Source organism: Lissotriton helveticus (assembly GCF_964261635.1).
Source record: "Lissotriton helveticus chromosome 1_1 unlocalized genomic scaffold, aLisHel1.1 SUPER_1_unloc_1, whole genome shotgun sequence".
In the NCBI taxonomy this organism is placed as follows: Eukaryota; Metazoa; Chordata; class Amphibia; order Caudata; family Salamandridae; genus Lissotriton; species Lissotriton helveticus.
This window is the reverse complement of record NW_027611648.1, coordinates 2,881,546-2,900,213: the sequence shown is the minus strand read 5'-3', so window position 1 is coordinate 2,900,213 and position 18,668 is coordinate 2,881,546. Positions and strand designations below refer to the sequence as shown.

Below are 18,668 nucleotides of genomic sequence, written 5' to 3'. Positions count from 1 at the left end.
ATTTTGAAGGAGAAAGGGTCCCCCGGTTTGTACCTTTTGGCGATGCACACCTAGAATGGACTCGGACTGAGAAGGAAGACGATGATGTTTTGCAAGAAGCTGTACCATCGCATCTCAGAATAGATACAACTGATCCAGAGACACTTTTTCAGGACCAGACTGTGCCGAACAAAAACAAATACAATCTAAGGCCTAGAAAGACAAGAGACATTTGAAAACTTTTCCTTTTTCTGAACTTACATTTCAAATTTTGAATTGCATATATATTTTTTTCTCTCCTTTCCTGTGTGATACTGGAATCATCCAATTTAAGTTGCAGGGTCGTGGTAGGAGACTTGGTTTATGATCTGAGTAGTGGCAATAGGCCTGCAGGACCTTCAGTGTCATAGGACGGCTAATAACCACAACTAAGTGAGATAGGAAGATTGCCACGAGCAACACTTTAGAGGATGAATTCTGGTGATTCGGAAAATGATAAAAGAGCAGAAATGAAAAAGAAATATTGTAAATTATTGTTTAGTAGATGTGGCATAGTATTATGTGTTTTGATTTTTCTATGTGTTTTATTAGCTTGTGTGGGTTGGGTTACTCACACTTTGCAGCCAATACCTGTACCTACACCCACCTCTCACCCTATATCTTTTCACACTACTGTCTCCCCGAACCAGCTACATACCCTCTCTGAACATGAACAGACCAGGAGAACGGAATACTTTAACAATTCATTCATACAGTTGTTGCATCAGCATCAACTGGTCACTAACACCACCGATTGTTGGGTCTGTGGGCTCGTGGGCTCATGCCTCACAGCACGGATAAGGGGATGCCATTTTTAGTCTTGCCGTTTTCTTATGATGGATCCTCCTGGGCGTTTCTGGCCATGTTTTCCAACACACATGAGCACCAACCTCGATACCCTGTTAATACTGATGTTGCTCACGATCCCTTGATGAAGGGAATAGTAGCCATGACAAGGAATACTGGTGAAGGTGGGAAGATCCCACCTGACGAGAAGCAAGCATATGATGGTTGGAACTTGACCCGATACAAAAACAGCCTTACAGATAGGGCTGGATGAAAAAGATCTCCGCCCGTTTGGACTCTACCCCGTCGAGGCCATTACTGTTTGCAAGGGAATGGTCAGAATGCCAAAGCACAATTAGGAAAGAGCACTTGTACCCATACTTATACTTTTTCATCTCAGACTTCTCCTCTGTTAATACAAGCTCAAGGTACATATTTTGTCTGTCATGATAGAGCCTACACATGGTTGCCAACCAATTTTTCGGGATCGTGTTATGTGACTTTCCTCCTTCCTCCAACATATACAGCCCCTTCGGGACATCATAAGACTAGGTACGGGAGAGGGGTTATCGCTTCAGGAGACACGGCAGGACAAGAGGGAGGGGACTTTATCAAAGGACTCCTCCCATTTTGGGACCCTATGGCCAATAGCAGAGACATCAGACACCTTATTCGCGTTGTCGAGGCTACAGTAAACAATACGGTGGGGGCATTGAGTAACCTCACCGCTGAGCTTCAGGCGGACCGTCTCGTAACTTTACAGAACAGAATGGTGTTGGATGTTATTCTTGCAGATAGAGGCAGAATATGCTAATTTATTGGGTCTAGCTGTTGTATTTACATACCAGACAACGCCCCGACAGTATACCAGGCTATCTCCAGATTACACCTAATCTCTAAATCCATTCACCAGGACGAAGGGGTCTGGTCATTAACGGGATGGTTATGGGACTCCTGTCCATGGGAATGGAAGGCATTGACTTTCATTGGAATAGTTTTGGCTATCATCTTTTCATGCTGCCTTTGTTTGCAATGTGGTACCGCAATTTGTGTTCTTTGTGCCACTATGTGTGTTCCCAAACCTATGTCACAGAGGACAGAGAACATGAAGATGATGTTGCAACAACAGCTTGACGACCTCATGATCATCGACATCGACTCAGACTAACGTGAATCGTTGTGTATTGCCTGTGTAATGGCAAAAGGAGGGTCTGAGGTTCACTAAATTCGACTCCATCTTACATTCATCCGCCATTTTGTGTTGCCTTTACACAGGCCGCTCGACGAACGAATTGTCTCTGCCCTTTTGACTGCAACGTATCGCAAGACCCCCTCCGTCCTTGTCCGAAACCAAGCCCAGATAACGCCCGGCCTAACTAATCCTTGTACCAACTATCTGTTAAGCCTTTAGCATTCTTCTCTTGCCGTATCTTATCTATCGGCCTTTCGCTATTCTCTCCTCTTGTTTTCCTATTTTACAACCTTTCCTTTGAAGCATGCAAGACATGCCTTTTTATTCCAGACTGATTAACTTGAGGGGCCGGATAACACACAAACATGTAAGCAGAGAACATTCCGGTTGCACAACACTTTGTTTTCAAACTCTTCTGACTGGCTGTAACTTCGTGCATTAGGTATATGTTTGTACAACTGCATTTTTACTATAAAAGCGTGTGAGCCACGGAGTAAAGTGTCAGTCTCCTGAGAACATACTTGGTGTACTTCTAGGACAACTGTGCCTAGCTGCAGCTAATAAATTCGGTTTCCTACGACAACAGAGTGTTCTGTGTCTCTGTGCAACAAGACAGGTGACCTCGGAGATTAAAGCGTGTCCTGCGCCGCCAGGCCCATAAAGCCCGGTTCTTCACAGGTCACACTCACCTGCGCCGTGCGGCCTCCATATGAGGCCAAGTGGGAAGGAGGAGCAGCTGGGAGGCGGGAGCGGGCAATTGGCAGGGGGTACAAAAGAAAAGGGGCGGGCCGCCAGGGAGCAGCAGCGGGGAGCGGGAGGGCACACACAGAGGGCAGGGATACAACAGCAACTACGAAAAATACAGAAAAATGCAGAAGTCCAGAAATAAAAGCACAATTCACAAGTCACAAGTGAGGGCAGCAGCAGAAAGAAGGAGAAGGTAGCAGCAGGGGGACACCAAGGTCAGGGGCGAACCTGCGGCGCCGGGGGCAGAGACGCGGTCACAGCGGAGGAGCCGTGCGGCATGGGGGGTAACCTGGGGTCAGGTTGTTGTGTTGTCCATTCGGATCAACACTGAAGCTCCTTGAATGAGGGTGTAAAAGGACTTCAGAGCCGGGAATATCGCCAGTAACTCCAAAAGGTTTATGTGCCAAATTCATAGGTGGGTGTCCCATTTCCCCTTGACTGTGAGGGCTTGAAGATGACCTTCCCACGATTCGAGGGAGGCATCTGTCGTGAGGATGAAACTTGGAGTATCCACTACAAACAAACTGCAGAAATGTTTGGTATGCGAGTCCACCATACCAATGCTCTTCATATCTGAGATGTGATGTTGATGACATCGTCGAAGGACCCTGAGACTTGTTGCAATTGGTTGTCGAGTTCTCCAGTCGGGGTCCTATTTTGAGGCGACAGTTCGGAATTAGGGGAATACCGGAAGACAGCATCCCCAGAAGCGATTTGAACTGTCGAACAGAAACATACTTTTATGTGCACAGGAGTTGCCAGTTTGGAAATCTGCTGTTGTCTTTCATTGGCGACAAAAGCCCTTGTTTTCTGTGTGTCTATGATGGCCCCCAAGAAGGTCCTCACTTGAGGGGGGTGAACTGAGACTTCTCCAGATTGATGGAAAGACACAGACAGGCATGATTGAGTGTGTCTGCTTGCGACTGCGAAGAACTGTGCCTTTATAAGGCAGTCATCGAGGTAGCGAAATATTTGGACATCAGCTTGACCAAGATATGCTGCCACCGGTGCCAAGACTTTGGTGAACATTCGGGTGCAGAGCGAAGGCCAGATGGAAGGACTTGGAATTGGAAATCTCTGCCATCCACTCTAAAGCGCAGGAAGTTTCTGTGTCTGGGTAGGATAGGGACATGAAAATAGGCATCTTGAAGGTCCAGTGTTGGCTTGTAATCCCCTTGAGGCAGTAATTGAAGCACTTCTAGGAGAGACAACATCCGGAAAGTTTGCTTCTAGAGAATCTTTTTGAGGGAACGAAGTTCCAGAATGGGGTGCCACTCCCCCGATTTGTCCTTGATTTGGAAGAATCTTGACTAGAAGCCTGCACCCCTTTGAAGATTCAGCACACTTTGATCGTTCCTTTCCTTAACATGAGATGGATTTGGCATAAAAGTTCCTTCAGACGGGCAGGAGGGGGGCCTCTTGGGGAGAATTTGGAGGGAATTTCACAAATTCCAGAATGTGGCCTCTGGACACCATGTCCAAAACCCATCGATCTGTAGTTATTGCGGACCAATTGGAGAAGAAATGGGAGATCCGCCCTCCAACTTTGGTCGGACTGATGGGAAGAGCGGTTGACAGTTGGCACTGCTTTTTTGAGGAATCTCTACCTCAGCAGGAGGATTTCCCTCTGTACTGCTTGTAAGAAGCAGCCTGCGCCTGTCGAAACGACTGATGTTGCAGGGAGGAGGAGTAACGCGGTTGGCCCTGATAGGGATGGTACTGCTGGTATTGGTTGTAACCTCCCCAAAAGGAAGAGGAGGAGCCACGACCCCTCGCACCCCCAAAGGGCTGCATTTTAAACTGTACTGTAGACACTACACACGGACCCGAGAGGCCTGGAATTTAGACTTTGACATTCCAAAGGATGATCAAGACTGGCAGCGGTCCTGTGAACTAGCATGCATGGTTTCTAGTAATGCCCAATTTCAACTGATACATTATAATTTTCTGCGAATAACCTACTTAACGCCACAAGACCTTTATCGAATGGTCGTGTCTTGCCCAGATATATGCCTGCGCTGCAACACAGTGGCAGCTGATTTCTTACAAAAACCATGGCCTTGCGATGCAATACACTCCTTCTGGCAACAAGCTGTCGAAGAAATGGTGCATGCCACACAACTAAGTATTGATCTGACAACCAAATGCTGTTTATTAAGCCTCTTTAGATGCCAGAAGGGCGCAAAATCTATACTACTATTATAAAGAGAGAACTTGCACCTTTTGGCCAGGTAAACTCTGGAACTACAGCGCCAATCCACACACCCAATACATTGTTGGAATCCTCAGGGTGTGTAGATGGACATAGGCGACATTAAATTTAAAAAAACGTAAATAAAAAAAAAAAATTCTAAACAAAGTAGTCCCATAAAACAAGCACCGGCCGCGACGTAGCGCTGACCGCGACCTAGACGTTATAACGATATGCGGGGAGGAGCGGTGACGTGCGGCGAGGAGTGGCGGTGGAGTCCGTTGCGGGCGGCTCAGGTAAGGCAAAGGCAGGCTGGAGGCGGGAGGCGGGAGGGAGGATCGAGGCGGGAGGCGGGCTGGGCAATGTCGGGGCTGGAGGCGGGAGGCGGGCTGGGCAATGTCGGGGCTGGAAGCGGGAGGCGGGCTGGGCAATGTCGGGGTGGCGGGAGGCGGGAGGGATGCGGTCTTGCCCAGACGGGAGTGCACAGAGCCTTAAAATGCAGCCCCCAGCCCCCTTCTCCCCCGGGCAACGCCGGGGCGGGCTGCTAGTAACCTATAAATTTGGTCAGTCGCCTATGGTACTGGCATGACGTAAAAATGCAATCTCATCACTGTACCCGCTAATGACTGAATTGATGTGATTTTCTATAATGTAAGCACTACTGCTCTTTCACTGCTCCATGATGTGTCTTATGATGGAACTGTTTCTTTCAATAAAAAGATGTTTAAAAAAAAAATGCAATCACATGGCTGTCCCAGCATGCCCTAACGATTGCGCTCTGGCATAGAGATGCGCTCGACTGGGCCCTAGCTGAGGAGACACATATGCGCCTTAGCAGAAAGGATGACATATTTGAGGATACACTAAACACTTGCTGTGCTCTTACAGATAACTCCAAGCTCCTGCTTCCCGAGTGACAACAGACACAGACTCTGGCTCTGAAACTGACGAGGCAAAAGACTACGACACTGGGGATGAGCAGGGAGGTGTCTCCACATGATAATTATAAGGTACATTCCCAATTAGGGGAATGGGACACTTATTGATCACCTGGAGAATGGGAAGGCAGATTAGTGCATGTGTAATTAGTGACTGCTTCTTGATTAACCTACTTACGTAGAACATATTGGTATGATATGTCTCTGTATACTCTGACTGCCAGGTTGTATGTTGACAAAATTAAAATAAAGTTCTAAAAAAACAAAACAAAACAAAGCCATTACATTGTGGGTGGTAGAGGGCAGGGAACCAGTAATTCACGCCACACTCCTTCGACATGTGTTTCAAGTAGCCAGACATGAAGTTGGTACCTCTGTATGACAACACCTCCTTAGGGAAGCCAACCCTGGTAAAGATGCTAATGAGGAACCTAGCCACTGCAGGAGCAGTGGTAGTCCTGAGGGGAATAGCCTCAGAATACCTGGAGGCATGATCTACTACCAGAAGGACGCGGAGTCACCACGCCATGGCCCCGGAGGGACGTGGCTCTTCCAGGTGCATGGGCGTCTATGGGGTTTTGGAAAGGGGCTGAGTAAGAGAGGGATGGGAGGGGAGGCTGAGGGGTGAAATGGACCCAGGGAAAAGGAAATAAGTGAGACAGAAAAGAAAGACAAGAGCAGAAATCATCGGCTACTCTTTTTCTTTTGGTTGCTCCAACCTCTAGCCCCTCCCTTCACATTTATGCATAGCTATTATTTATCCCTCACATCCTCCATTGACTAAACCATAAAGCAAAAACACTTACCTGAGCCTTTTCCTTCTGTCAAAGGGACGACGGTGGCTGAGGCTCACCTAAGGGACTGAAGTGGAAGACCCTGTGGGAAAGAAGAATACAAAAGAGACAATCAATCATTGTGATTTCCTGCAATACTAATAAAAAGTGCATACCAAGAAATTATTCAATGCAGTGTGCTCCTTCTTGACCGACTCTTCTACAACGGGGAGCTACATACTCTCCCTACAGGGAATGGGAGACAGACACACAGACACACACACGGGAAAGCACTGTAGGAAAAAGCTACATACAGTTGTTCTATGCTTGCATATGTACATTGTTTTAGAAAGATGGTGGAACTATTTATTTTGTTCAATGTGCTTATACTGCTAATTACTTTTATCTGATGCTATTATCATTGCAGCACATAAATTCTATACAAGAATTAGGATGGTTCAATTAATAATGAAAATGCTAATGTTATATTATTTTAATTTGAATTCGCACATGAATTACCCCTAAGCAGGAACTACTTTAAGGAGAAATTTAGGATTGCTACGTAGAACCACTCAATCTTTGTGAAGTTGAAAGAAAGGCTCTTGTATAGTTAATGCCTGAAGTTCATCAACTCTCCTTAGAGAGTTTGTCGTTATGAGGAAAGCAACTTTCCATGATAGGAATTGTAACTGACATTTGTGCATTGGTTCAAAAGGCAGGCCCACTTGCCTTGTAAGGACTGTTTAAGTTCCACTCTGGAGCGGGGGAATACTTGGCCGTATAACCCTTTTTAATCCTTCCATGAAGGCTTTAATCACTGGTACTCTGAAGAGAGATAGGTGTTGTTTATTTTGCAAGTATGCAGCTACGACTCCCAGGTGTAAACAAATGGATGTGTAAGTTACTCCTCATTGCTGTAAATGCAACAGTTAACAAATGATGTTCTGCACAAACGCATCAAGATGATTGATATTGTTGTTGTTACAATAGGCGACAAAACGTTTCCATTTGCTGCATAACATGCTCTAGTAGTAGGCTTTCTAGCTTCCTTGAGAATATTTATAAAGTCTAGTTGTAGTTGTACATAACCAAACTCTATGACTTCAGGAGCCAAATCGCTAAGTTGAGTTCTCTGGGAATTGGATGTCCGACTTCCCCATGGATCTGAGTGAGGATACAAGGTGTGAGATGTAGCTTTTGATGTGGAACCACTGAGAGTTCTAACAGGGTGGTGTACCGAGGTTGCGAGCCCATGTGGGGGCTATTAAGATCAGTGTGAGGGACGTTTGTCTGAGTTTCCGAACAAGTAATGGAATTAGCAGGAGAGGCGGAAAGGCGTAAGCAGATATACCTGACCAAATCATCCAAAGGGCATTGCCTTTGGATGCTGGTTGTGGGAACCTGGATGTAAAGTTTGGGTATTTTGCGTTGTGTACTGTTGCAAACAGATCTATCTGTGGAAAAGCCCAATTTTTAAAGTAGGGAAGAAGAACTTCTTAGCTTCTCAGACTGTGTCTGCTACGCAGGGCTGCAATCTGATGGCCTACCCCCTGGGAGGTGTTCTGCTAGGAGATAGATTTTTTGGTGAATCGCCCAATTCCAAATGCTTTGTGCACAGCGTGACAACTGGAGAGAGGGAGTCCCTCCCTGTTTCTGTAGGTAGTACATTTGTGTGATGTTCTCTGTGCGTACTCAGACAGTCTTGCCTACAAGTTGGGTGAGAAAAGCTTTGAGTGCTAGGAACACTGCTAGAAGTTCCACGTAGTTGATGTGAAGACGTTTGTATTAGTCCGACCACAGCCCTGTACTGTGTAATATTGAAATGGGTACCCCAACCTGTTAACGATGCGCCTGTTGTGAGTATAGTCTGTGGAATCAGGTCTATGGAAGGCCGCTCTTTTGCTAAGTTTTGAGAGTTCAAATACTGCAGAGAGCGATGGGTGGAGGTCCTCATCCTCGGGTCCACCACCTCAGCCTGGGACGACTTCTGGTGGCCGACCACACTGGGATCAGTCCCGATACCCATTTCCCCCCCTTTTTTATCATTCACATTGGGTTCCCTTCACTATCTTTATATATTGCCATTTTCACATCTAATTTTATTCCAATAACCTTACTATTCACTTCTGAAGTAATTATCTTGAGTCATATCTTTACATTTTCACTTTTACTCTCATTCTTCTCCCTTATTTCATTCAATGCAAATGTCTTCTTTGTATACTTATCGCTCATTGTATTCGTGAAAGAACCTTCCTCATTCATAAAGACAATTTTTACTTCACATATTCATCAATTGTTTGTACTGTGGCCCTCTTCCTGGCGAAGGCACTCCTGTTGCGCAGACACAGACGTAGAATTCCACCAGTCACTTGAATTTGTGCCACTCAGTCTCCAAGTGATATTGTTTTTTATATATTGTGTCAATCTATCAGTGTTGAGCAATATGTCATCATACCAACAATGTTTTAAATGTGTCTTCAGTATGTATGTGAGTTTGTATGATGGACATGAAAGTGAATGAACGATTAATTTTTTTCTAATTGTTTAACACTTAATAAATGCTCATTTTGTATTTTTGATAAATTATTTGTTGTCTTTGGCGCTTTCTGACCTTTGTCTATTGATTAGCATTTAATTATTGTTTATTGAATGGTTGCCTTAAATCTGTACATGGATTGATTTTTCCCTACCTTAAGGAACTTTATCTTAATAGTAGGGGGCCTCTTCTTTTGCGCTTGTCAGCAATCCTTAGCATCTGAAGGCTTGGGAGTCAGCGATCCTTCACATAGTAGAACATATGTGAAAAAAGAAAACCCAAATCATTTCAGTGATTCTTTTTGTGCCATTTCCACTTCCCCATTAGATGCTACTTACCTTGCTTGGAATCCTAAAAGTATATATTAGCGGACACTTCCAATATCAGGCGTACCAATCTGCAGGAGAACAATACCAGATATTTTAGCCACCACTCACACATGGATGACAGTGAATTAATTGATGAACCTAAAAACATCAAGAAGTAATCAATATAGTTTTCTACCATTAAAAGAGCTATGAGCGAATTAAAGTTACATCATCATGTCTGCAGCAACAAACTAAAGTTACATCACACAATGCAAGACAGACAGGTGGAAAGGTCATAAGATTGCGGAAACATGTGTGTACCTAATTTATCTGAACGACCTCATTCATAGAGGTGCTCCAAGGAGAAGATGTGGCCACCATACACTCCAATAGGGAGCCAACACTTCCGACTCTAAAATATAAGATCCCCTGAACAACAAAATTAAGAGTTATTACATGTACAATAGTCCTATTTAATCAGCAGTGCTTTATTTCCTATCTCTACATGCATCCAGCAGTATTGATAACCTTTGCAGCCAACATATGTTTCGTCAATAGGGTATATCCACCATCGACTTCATCAGGCTACAAATAAACAGAAAACCATAAATAAACTACATAGTCTCATGCTTATGTAGTAATCAACCACGGTATCCCTGCTGCAAGATCTTTTGTGTAACACCGCATTCCAAAATGTTCTTTCTTGAGATTAAAATTATAGTTAAGAACCGTGAAACCACAAACAAGACAATGCATCCAAAGGAAAGATTGAGTTGTGCGCCCTCGATACCAAAGAGAAGAGACCTAGTGACACCTCAAAAGAACACCCGTATTAGGAGGACAGTTGTCCAGAAACAGACTGCAAAAAAGAATACCAGGTGAATATTTAATACAAATAGGAAATCCACATAACCAATCATATTACCCAAAACAGTGATAAAACTTGCCGCATTAAGGGCTAAGGCTATCTGCCTCCCTCTTAAAGAGCGCAAGGGAAATGTTAGTGGATTAGGAAGACCCAGCAAAATATAGGCAGGGAAGCACGGGATATCTGTCTCAAAGGCTTCATTTATGTCCTGGAGTATCAGATCCCAGTATCTTACTAATCTGGGGCAATGCCAAAGTAGATGTAATAATGAGCCTGTCTGCCCGCAGCCACGCCAGCAGTAAGTCGGGGTCAGTCTTTGTTCCAGTGGTTCTGTCGGGGCGCAGTTAAGTACCAGTATGAGGCAACTTTATAAGCTGCTTCCGTACCCGGGATGTTGTGTGCAGTGTGATGTGTTCTAAAAAATATGTCCTGCCACTCCTTGTCTGTGAGGGATCTGCCTATTTCCTCCTCCCACCTTAACTGTCCCTTAGAGTTCGTTGGTGTGGTGTCTAACTGAGAGGAAAGAATACAGTGTTGATATAAGGCGCTTGCCGTCGCTTTTAATAATAAGCCACTTTTCATACTGGGCTAATGGACGAGAAGCTCCTGGTCTCATCTCCGGGTAGGTTACCCAGTGACGAATATACCTTTAAATCCCGCATTCTTTTTCCACGCAGGGAATCACAATGCAGTCGTTACAACGGGCGCGTTGTGATTCCGCATACCATTACTCCGCAAGTCAGAACAACAACTTGCAGAGGAGGGGTGCTGGAAGTCGGAATAGTATAATTTACTATTCCAACTACAGTATGTGCGGACACTAGGGAAGGTGTTGGATTTTAAATCCAACACCTCCCCGCCCCCGCAAACCGTTGTTCCGACTTGCGGAGTAATGGTATGCGGAATCACAACTCGTCTTTGAAACGACCACGTTGTGAATCCCTGCGGGGTAAAAAATTAGTTGTAAACACTGTTTACCCCCAGTGACACGCTTGATTATAGGCGTACTAGTCAGTGGCAGGGATTTCGTAGTCTTTCTGAAGCTGATCAAAGGGAATGGCCCTGTCTTGATTACTTCTTTTTCTACTTCTTGATTACCCTTCTCACGCCACCGCTGGAATGTTTTTGATTTGGACGCAGGCGGGAAGTCAGGGTTGTCCACCAATGGAGTTAGCGGGGAGGGGAATGAAGTAAAGCCATGGTGGATTGCAGTTGCGTCGCATACTTTTAGGGTAGTTTTCATCACCGGGGAGAGGTAAAGCCCCCATGGGTTATGCCTACGCGGGAGCCAAATCTCTCCCCAAGTTTTCGCTCCTGCAATTATTTGGTTCCTAAACGATCAATGTTTCTCTGAAAGTGGGTGGTTCCACTCAAGAATGAAGGGTAGTTGCGATGCTTGAAAATACCTGGACATCACTTGGGCCCCCCACCTAACTTGGGTTTTGTGATCTGCGCAAAGCTGAGTCGCGGTTGCTTCCCACCCCAGGTGAAGTGGTTGATGGCCCACTGTAGGTTCCACAATGTAACCGCAGGTGGGGAAAGGGGGATAGTTTGAAATATGTACAATATGCGCGGCATTATCGTCATTTTAACTGCTGCAACATGACCCGCCCAAGAGAGACCCGATCATGACCATGTGGAGAGGGTTTTAATAGTCTGTTCTAGAAGTGGCCCGTAGTTAGTTGTTAGTGTCTTATTAGGGATTCATGCTAAGGAAATACCCTGGTATGGTATGTGATTGCTGGTCCAAGTGAATGGAAAATGCCTGGACAGGGCATCTACCGAGTCCGGGGTAGTAGACAGATTCAGTATTTGTAACTTGGGAAGGGTCACCTTGAAGCCCGTCACCTCACTGAACCACGAGAATTCGCCCACTATGGTCACAAGCAAATTCTTGGGATTTGTCAAGGACTGGACCACGTCGTCCGCGTAGAGGATTATAGTATGTATGTCAGCCCCCAGGCGGACCCTGGAGATCAACGGATTGTCTCTAACCCTCTGGGCCATTGGCTCCATATACAGGGCAAAGAGCAGAGGGGAAAGAGGTCACCCCTGTCGTGTGACGCTGTGTATGGGGAAAAGCCCAAGGAAAATCCGTTGACCTTGACGGATGCCCTAGGTGAGTTATAGATGCATCTCGCCATCCGAGAAATCTTTTTCCGAAGCAGTGGAGCGTCTCAAATAGGAAAGGCCAGCGAACCCTGCCAAAGGCCTTTTCTGCGTCGACAGATAGCAGGAAGGCCTCCTTTCGGGAGCAGTCGATAAGGTCGCTGAGATGTATAAGGTGTTTTATATTGTCCCCGCATTGTCTCGTCAGTATAAATCGGGCGTGGTCTGGGTCAATGAGACCAGCCATGTATGGATGAATGAGGGCAGCCAGAATGCCCGTGAATATATTTGGCGTCGACGTTGAGCAATGAGATTGGCCGATAGGATGCACATTCAACGGGATCTTCAGATGGTTTTGTGAATACTAAGATGGAGGCCTCTGAGAGGGAATCAGGGAGTGCTCCGGTATCAATAAATGAGTTAAAAGCTGTGTCAGAACAGGGGCAAGTGTCTGACAGAATTTGTTATAGAACAGGGGGGTAAAGCCATCCAGACTCGGGGACTTAGAGGTTTAGAGACTGGCTAGTGCTGTCACTACCTTGTAAACCTTGAAAGGGCGATCAATGTGAGACGCAGTATCAGTAGGCAGTGCATCCAGCTGCGCACCATCGAGATAACTAGCTACATCTCCATGTGTAGAGTCTTCCTCCGCACTAAGTTTGGTGTAAAAGACTCGGAAAGTTTCTGCAATTTTGCGTATACTAGAGTCCCGGACGGGTCTTCGATTGCCGGTATCGTTCCGGTAACCTCTCTTTGGCGTAGCTTATGGGCTAGCATGCCGCCAGAAGGATTTCCGTTAAGGAAGAATTTGTGCCGTAGATGCACTAAGGGATATTCCGCTCTATCTAAGTCCAATCGGTGGAGAATGAAGCGTTTCTTCTCCAATTCCCTCTAGAAGCGTGGGGCACCGGTGAGTTTGTGTATGGATTCTAGTTCTGCTACTGATGCCTCTATTTGCTTCCTCTGTTCTTTCCGTAGCTTGTTTTCGCTTGCTGATGTGGCTATTAATTCCCCTCGTATAACTAGTTTTAATGCTTCCCAAAAGGACGATGGGTGAATCTAGTCTCGGTCATTGGTGGTGAGATAGTCTTTGATTGCCTTGCTAATAGCTTTAGTTATCTGGCCGGAGTGAAGCATGGCGTCACGAAGAAGCCATCGTGACGCGCATGGTTGAGAGGCACCTAGGTTCAGCGAGATCAGAGCATGATCAGAGAGGGAATGGGATTCAATTGTTGCTTCAGCTACGCATCCCTATAGTGCATCTGTGATGAGAAAATGATCAATAGGGGCATAGGATCTATGGGCCGCAGAGAAGTATGTGTAGTCTTTGGCGGAGGGGTGTGTCTGACTCCATATATCATTAAGGCCGCTATTCATACGCCATTGATGTCCAGTCTGAGTGAGGGTCGCAGCTTGTGTAGCGTGATGCCCACAGCGATCTAAGTCTGTATTCATTACCAGGTTCAGGTTCCCACACTATCACCACCTCCTGGTCTGGCGTGGCTAAGGTAGGTAATCAAGAAGCGTTACTGGTGTTCGTTTGGTGCATAAATAGATGCCACTGTTAACCGTTTATGACCTCACTGGAGCCTAATCCCTAATGCTCTGCCCTTGTGTTCAGCTATCACATCAGTGACCATTCCCTGGAAGCTCTGGGCAAGCAGTATGACAACCCCATTTTTTTTAGTTGTGTCAGTGCTCCAGTATGGTCTGGGAAACCTGGGTGAGCGCTTACGGTGGGTATCCTTGACAAGTAAGTGGGTTTCTTGCAATAAGCATATGTCCTCCCCGGAGTGTTCTAGATAAGATAAAATCACTTTGGACTTTACTGGACTATTGAGGCCTCGAACATTGAGGCTCACCAAACGTATATTATGCATTGCGCGAGTTTAGGAAGCCCCTATGCAGCTTGTTCACTTCGTCCTCGTCACGTCTGCGAGGTAGCGATGGAGCGCCATAGTTCGTAGAACTCTCGGAGCCCTTCTGGAGACTTGGCTGGTGCGGAGGAGAAGAAGTGAAAGAAGATAGAAAGAACCCATAACCAACAAAAGGATATACTGCAGAAATCAACAGGAGACAAAAGTCTGTCAAGACCCACGGGTCGGTATGAGGAGACTACAGCCAAGGGAGGACTGTTCCAGAGGACCACCCTCCATGAGATCCTGTGTGGGACCTCTGAGCGAGACATGGATGGTACAGTACTGGGAGCATCCTACTAACAGCCCCTCAAACCACCTCCTTCAATGCCTCGCAAGTCCCTCCGTACCCCCGGGAGCATGTTCGTCTTCAGCTCATGATGCAGTTGAAAGGGTGGATTCCGCCAATAGGACCTGTAGCACCGCCTGATTTCCGATGCTATTTCGGTGTTCATCATCTGCAGGTCTGCATGTAGTGAGAACAGTGTTTCAAGGAATGCCTTAGTGACCGGACCCTCTCCGTCATCTGTGTCTAGCCGAGCCTCAGGTCCTTGGCTTGTAGCCTTATCTTCCATCCCAGAACTGCCTGCCTTTCCGAACATGTCTTTAAGCGAGCTCTCTTTTTTGTTCCTGTTCCCTGCCATGGCGTCGAGGCTGGGGGCAACAGCTATCTTCGTGCCAATTATTCGATGTGGCCCTGCAGAGCGAGAGATGGGCCAAAAGATGGGCAGGCTGCTCGTCACACGCCACAGGAGCAGGCATGCCCTTGAGGGGGAGGGGGATCAAGTAGCTCCCCTGTCTACGCGTTCCACGCAGCTCTACCCCATGGAGGATCATCACTCTTTTGGTGGACGTCAGTGTACTATAAGACACAGGTCCCGGTCCAGAGACCGCCGGTACTCTTAGCCTTTCGTTCTTTCGCGCCCAGGGTTCTATGCTGCTTCCGCAAGGATCCGCTTGTACCACCTTCTCTCAGGAGCTGGTATTTACACCCAGGGCATCCTACTAGGAACCGGCGGGCTCGAATTATATGCTTATTTATGCGGTGGCACGGAGCCATCTAAAAGCGCATCCTAGCCGTCCGTAATCTTGGCCACGCCCCCAATTCACTTTTATAGAGGCAAAACAGTGTTTGCAGTGTTGGGCAGTGCTACTTGTCTGAGGGTACAGTTTACATTGTCTGGGTAGTGTTACCCATGAGTGTAGAGTTTACAGTGTCTGGGCAGTGTTACTGTTGTCTCAGGGTGATATTTACAGTGTTTGGGCAGTGCTATCTGTTGTCTGGCGGGAGTGTTTACAGTGTCTGGGCAGTGTATGTATGCATTTGCATTTGTAAAGCGCTCTGTAACCCTACAAGCATCCTGGCACTGAGACACAGTGGAATAAAGATAGAAACGCAACTGCAGAAACTGACCGGCCGGCTGGTTAAACTCTGGGAAAAAGCCAGGTCTTGATTTTCTTTCGAAACAGCAGCAGATCCTGTATTTGCCTCAATTCCGGGGGGAGGCTATTCCATAAGCGAGCTGCTGCTACGCCAAAAGCTCATCCCCCATTGTAGATCTCTTACTATTTGGAATGATTGCAAGATTAGCTGCTGAATAGCGCAGACTACGTGCTGGTACATACCATCCGAACCTAGCCTGAAGCGGTTTGGATCCAAGCCAGTGAAGCGCTCTAAAGGCAATGCTCAAGGACTTGAACAATATCCTTTGCTTCACTGGGAGCCAATGCAGGTCAGCCAAGGCTTGAGAAGTAGAAGACCTGCGCGTTCTCATAAGAACAAGTTTTGCTGCTGCCGCCTGGATACTCTGGAGCCGCGAGATCAAATAACACGGAGACTCCAGTAGCAAAGCATTACAATAATCCATGCGGCTGAGAACAACACTCCTAACCACTAAGCCTCTGACCTGAGGCAGCAGTAGTGGTAGTACCTTATGTAGTCCTTTGATGAGCATGTAACAATGTCTAAATACTTTATTTACATGTGATTCCAGGTTAAGCTTCTCATTGTAGCTAACCCCCAGATTGCGAACCATGCTCTCAGGAACCGGAGGTGTGTCTGTAGGAATGGGCCAGAAGTCAGAGGGCAAAACTGACGGCACTCTACCCGCCCCACAGTGCAAGATCTCCGTCTTGTCACTGTTGAATTGCAGAGCCTTGTTTCTCAACCAAGACGTCATTTCACGCATACACTTATGGAATGTTTCTTGGGAGTCTGCATGGTCGCCATCCAAGGACACAATCAGTTGAGTGTTGTCAGCGTATTTAACAACACTTATATTATTGGCTTTAATAACATCCAGTAATGGCCACATATAAACATTGAATAAAATGGGGCTGATTGAGGACCCCTGAGGGACCCCATGTTTACTGACACAAAAATCTGATTGAAAAGGGGGCAAAGCGACAGCCTGCCGTCTACCTGTCAGATAAGACTGAAACCACCGCAGAGCCACGCTTGTCACCCCCACCTCTATCCAGTCTTGCCAGTAAGACAGCGTGGTTCACAGTATTGAATGCGGCGGACAGGTCCAACAAAATCAATGTCGCCGATTGCCCCCTGTCCACATGCATTCGAAGATTGTCCAGCACCGTGACCACCGCTGTCTCAGTCCAATGACCTGGCCGAAAGCCAAATTGATCTTCCCCCAGCGTGTTATTACCTTTCAAAAAGCCATAGAGAGCTCGGCTAACCATGCGCTCCATTATCTTTACAGGAAACGGTAAAAGGGTAATAGGTCTGTAATTCCCAAGGCAGCCAGGGTCCAATGAGGGTTTTTTAAGCAGGGGGGGTTACTATTGCCTCCTTCCAGCACGATGGGACAGTGCTATCTGTTGTCTGGCGGGAGTGTTTACAGTGTCTGGGCAGTGCTATCGGTTGTCTGGCGGGAGTGTTTACAGTGTCTGGGCAGTGCTGTCTGTTGTCTGAGGAGAGGGTTTACAGTGTCTGTTCAGTGTTACCTTTGAGGGTAGTGTTTCCAATGTCTGGGCAGTGTTACCTGTTGTCTGCTTTTAGTGTTTACAGTGTCAGGCAGTGTTACTTGTCTTAGGGCGCTGTATGAAGTGTTGCATGTTGTCTTAGGGGAGTGTTTACAGTGTCCAATCTGTTGTCTGTTTTTAGTGTTTACAGTGTTACCTGTTGTCTGATGGTAGTGTTTATGTTGCCTGGGCAGTGGTATCTCTTGTCTGAGGGTAGAGTTAACAGTGTCCAGGTAGTGTTACCTCTGAAGGTAGTGTTTGCAGTGTCCGGTCATTGTTACCTGTTGTCTGAGGGTAGAGTATGTAGTGTCTGTGCAGTGCTTCATGTTGTCTGAGGGTACTGTTTACAGTGTCTGGGTGGTGCTATCCGAGGTCTGAGGGTAGTGTGCACATTCTCTGAGCAGTTTTGCCTGTTGTCTGATGGTAGTGTTGACCCGATTTTCAGTTGCAAGCTCCCACAGGTATCTGAATAATTTAAAGAAGGGGCGGTGCTATTCTCCAGCCAGAATGCAAAGTCTTCTGATATTAGGAGTGGGTGCAGGTACTCGTCTGTCATCGGGGTGGAGGGATGGTTCATGAAGTTGCCAGCTGTAGGCAGGAGAGGATTCTGAGGCCGACATTGGGGCACAGTGTGATTCTGATCTTCACAATCTCCCAGATTTCATTTTTTTTGCGTGAAGTGGGTCATGGAAAGGGTTTCTCCGTGTATTGCTGCTACCCCAAAACTATGGTGTTGTTGGTGTTTTTCAGGTAGTATATCGGGAGTATGTCGGAAGCATGAGAAGCTGCAGCTCACGGCACAGGAGTCTAAAAGGCAAGTCTCTGCGATAAGGTGGGTGTGTAGTTTGGGGTTTGTGATAAGGCTGTGCATATCTGGTGCATGCCTCACAGCAGATCTTACAATAAAAACATTTCAAGAATAGTTTTTATTTTTTAATGCTTTCTGTCTGCAGATTACACTTAGTGCTGGACGTTTGTAGGATGCTGCTGGCCTTTAGGATCTCATTTAGTTTAGGGTCCCTGGTCACTGTTTGTCATTTATGCTTTTCCAGCTGGGTCTGGTGGGTTATTGGACAAATGCGCCCACTGTAGGGGCCTGTATTTGACCTTATGGTTACAGATTCAAATCCTGGCAAGTCCACTCAGTCTTTCATCCTTCTGAAGTCGATAAAATGTGTACCAGTGACTTGGGTAACGATATACATCTGTTATTCAGCACAATGATGCCCATCTGGGTGACCGTGTGTTAGAAATGGGGGTCTCTAGTTGGCAATGGTTTGCACCTTTGTTCAAATAGGAACCCTTCA

The 18,668-nt window shown here is 46.4% G+C and overlaps 1 long non-coding RNA gene across 2 annotated transcripts in view; it reads right to left on the bottom strand.

Moving 5' to 3' along the window:
• Positions 1-18,668, bottom strand: part of LOC144805407 (uncharacterized) — a 288,842-nt gene that overhangs the window by 236,693 nt on the left and 33,481 nt on the right. For both annotated transcript variants that reach the window (XR_013605509.1, XR_013605510.1), the window contains exons 2-4: positions 9,520-9,578; positions 9,336-9,424; positions 6,679-6,748 (exon numbers count right to left, since the gene is read on the bottom strand). This is a non-coding gene — a long non-coding RNA (uncharacterized LOC144805407). The remainder of the gene's footprint in view (positions 1-6,678; positions 6,749-9,335; positions 9,425-9,519; positions 9,579-18,668) is intronic.